We start from the raw sequence: 3943 nt of genomic DNA, 5'->3' as shown, positions 1-3943 counted from the left end.
GAGAGTGAGTTTCGGAAACATCTCCCACAACCTCCGTGACTTTTTCTCCCAAATCAAATCGTGGGATCTTCTGCAGTTTTCTTTTGCAGCTACCCGTTTGCCACTACTTAAATATTCCTTAGTCTTAGGGATATTCTAATCATAACTTTTCTTTAAAAACCTATCTCCTCTCCTCCGCCATCCTTGCCCCAAAAACTACACAGAAAAATAAAACACAAATAAGAAAGAGAACAACGACTGAAGCTTTGAGGAGGGGTAGAGAAGGAGCTTGCTTGGTGTTTACGCTTTTGGCGTTAATCGGCAAGCATATCTTTTCCTAATTTTGTTTTTCTCTCTAAATTTTTTTTCCTTCATGCAAGCATAATATTTTCCTTCTCCTCTTTTAACTTTTATGTCACTATCTATTGCTACCTTGAAATTCTTGCATAGCCATGAAATTTCCTGTTACTTTATGAATTAAGGGGTAAAGTGTAGGATTCAGTCTGCTAGAGATTTCATGCCAAGACTTCTTGCACGAATTCTTATTTATTTAATTTTTTTGTTATATCTTAGATATGGATTAAATGCTTACCATTATGGGTTCTTGGTCTCTATATACTATTAGTGTTCTTGGTGGTATACGATTTTTATTTTTGACATAAATTGACTTCCCATTTCTTTCAAGATACCAGAGTTGCAAATAATTCACTTACTTTATACCCATTTACTTAATAAGTATTTTAAAAATTGAAATAATTTATTATGCAAACTTAGTTGGATTGATGAAAGCATACCGTTTACGTAAGCCTATAATTCTTAGCCTATGAGTAGTATTTTTCACTTTCTGGTATACTACTATTTTTATTTATTTATTTAAGAAATTCTAGTACATATAAACTTTTCTAGAGATGTATCCGACGTCTTTTAAATTATATCTTTCTTAAATACTAGTATTACTGGAATAAGAAATTGATTTTTCTTAGGTACTGTTGCAGAAATTTTTAGTTACTAAACAAAACAAACTACTTTTAATTAAGCTTTCCAAGGGGTTTCTAACAAAAAATTGTTTTTAATAAAATTTATCTAACTTACAGTTTTCTTTTCAATTCTTCCGTTTATTCTTGAATTTTTGCTAAATTAATTTATTTTAGGTAGTAAGTCGAGGTGTTCAAATATCTTAATACTCTTTTTACTTTTTCTTAAATTGTTAGTAGATATATTTATATATACGGAAGGCAAATTGTCATGAAAATGCCTCTATCTTGAAAATGCCTTTGGCATGGCCGTTAGTTGACTTGCATATTATGTCTCTAGTCATGGGTTAAAATCCCATGACCCTTCTTTTTATGCCAAATTTGTGTTCGGGTCTATTTTGAAGTCAAACCCGACCCGGTCAGGATCCATTATTAACAATCAGACCCGTTTGGGTCTATAACTCAAATTATAGACCCAATTGGGGCATTAATTCACAAATATCAGTTTTGTGGATCTTTAGGTTATCAAACCAAAATTGTTTGACCCATTTTATTTTTTTATTTATTTTCCCTTTTTGTTTAGTTGAATGAGGACATGTTTAATCACTTGATGACATGTTTGATCATCTGATAATGTTTGATCATATAGTAACACTAAATAGGGCCGACTGTGCATGAAGACGACTTCCGTCAAAAATATGATTTATAAGCGTGCTATCACAGCATGGTTACACCCTCAACATCGATATCAGTGTGTGAGGATTTTCTCTTGATTATTACTATTATATAATAGCATCGACTAAATTATGCACCCATCTTGATTGGACATGTTCTTGGGTCACGATTATTTTTCATAGTTTTACGAAAACCGTTACACGGTAACTCTGTGGTTAATGCATAATATTTCATGCACAATCACTTAAATTAAACAGACAAATATGAGATTTAATAAAGAGGAATTGGACGGAGAATATAAAATGTATATAAGCGGGCTCATGCGCATTCCTGATATCTTGAGTTATATATATAAGAGCCAAGAGCTAATACTTGACTTGAAGCCGTGTTCCCGAGACGGTTTACGGGGAATCGATTTATATATATGAGACTATTCTCCTCTAATTCAAATAACATGTAAAATAAGAATAATGTGCTTATATGCTTTGTGATAGATTTATTCGGAATATCTACAAGTAGCATTTCTTTTAGTCACATTTAATTTAGATTTCATCTTTTCTTTATACCTGCTACATACATTTACCCGCACATAATTTCCTCATTTTATATGATTGTTGGGAGTTTTCTGACTCCCCTGGGGTTTGCGCACCCAAGACTTGGGAACTGTTCTTTCTTCGCAGGATCGAGAATATTTTGAGGAGCAAGTCCAGCGACAGTGATCACCTTTTAGTCCATCAGTTTAGTTGGTTTAGGTAGTTATTTGGTTTAGACTTTTTCTTGAGTCATATGTGACTTTTTTTTCTAGACTATGATGTAAATTTTTTTATTACCCTTACCCTTTGTGGATAGTTGTGGACTCGTAGTTGGATTTCGTCCTTTTGCAGATTTTTTCATCTATATATTTCTTTTATTGTCTTAGTTATATGCTCTATGGTATACTTTTGACTTTATATCTATATATAGGATGACCTAGAAGCGTGAATATGGTCGAATGGTTGTATTGCCGGCCGAGTCACATTCTAAGTTATTACATTTTGGAACCAGGGCGTGACAACTACCAATTAGGCAAAAGTGAGTAAAAAATGTACATGTGTCATATCTTTTGGCACATGTTTGTCTCAATAAGATGATCCTGTTTGTTGAAAGTAAAAGGACTTGCGCGTTCACATTTGCGTTACGTACGTAATTTAATCTTCTTGTTTTTTCATTCTAACGTTTTCTATATATTTACAAGGGGTTCTCTTTTTTATTGTTGCTGAAGACTTGTTTAATTTATCTATTTTCCATCAGTTTTCAACAGTAAATGCACCATCCATCGTTCACTTAGGTACTACTTATATAATGATCGAGCAAGCGCTTTCATTATTGGGTTTCTACTTTTCACTTGGAAGGAGAAAATGCGTAAGAGCTACATCAAATTGGCTGTATACTGAAGATTTGCCTTCGAATACATCGATCATTGGCTGTGTGTGGAGAGATGGGTATACTTAGTATCAATCATAAGTTTTTGTGCTTGGTAATGATGTGACATATTTTCCTCCACTTATTAAAATCGGGGCCCACATTCACATGGGTTGGGGAGTGATTGAGAATTGAAATGAGTGGATGAGAATATGACACCTCACTACCAAACATAAAATTTATGTTTGATACCAAGCATACCCATTTTTCATATATATATATATATATATATATATATATAATTATATATAGTAGAGTAAAACTTGTGTCACTTAAGTGGACGTCGCCATAAGTTTTCTTAGAGCGCATTAATCCATACTTGATTGAGCTACTTTTGTGAATGATCCCTCCGGTTTGAACTTGATCTACATATTTCTAAAACCCAACAACGCCAACATTTGGGTTGGAATCCGTGCAGTGCGTTTGACCCTTCCATCCACTGCGTATCAAGTTTTAACGGTTTCAAATGAATAGAACTTTTTTACATGGCTCGACGGAGGAGGTCAAACAACGACGGTTCCACACCAAAATATTGGGTGTTGTTTGGGTTTTAGATATAGTGGGATCAAGTTCAACGAGCGGATCATCCACAAAGTAGCTCAATCACCCGTGATCATCAATGGTTATAGGAACTTAGTGGAACGTCCACTTAAGTTGACACTAGTTTTAACTCTATATATATATATATATATATATATATATATAATGATATAGTATAATATATATATATATATATATAATAATATATAATATAGAGAGAGAGAGAGAGAGAGAGAGAGAAAACTTGTGTATGCAGCTGCCTTAGCTTAGAGATTTCATGGCGGCATCAGGGACTTTTTGGCGAAAAAAAAACC

At 33.5% G+C, this 3943-nt stretch overlaps 1 long non-coding RNA gene across 2 annotated transcripts in view; it reads left to right on the top strand.

The window, feature by feature from the left end:
• The window catches only part of LOC109851048, a 5394-nt gene continuing 1546 nt past the window's right edge, over positions 96-3943 (top strand). For both annotated transcript variants that reach the window (XR_002249654.1, XR_002249653.1), the window contains exons 1-2: positions 96-2380; positions 2592-2699. This is a non-coding gene — a long non-coding RNA (uncharacterized LOC109851048). The remainder of the gene's footprint in view (positions 2381-2591; positions 2700-3943) is intronic.

The sequence above is a fragment of the Asparagus officinalis genome, chromosome 7 (genome assembly GCF_001876935.1).
Source record: "Asparagus officinalis chromosome 7, Aspof.V1, whole genome shotgun sequence".
NCBI lineage: Eukaryota > Viridiplantae > Streptophyta > Magnoliopsida > Asparagales > Asparagaceae > Asparagus > Asparagus officinalis.
This window is presented reverse-complemented; position numbering and strand designations above follow the sequence as displayed.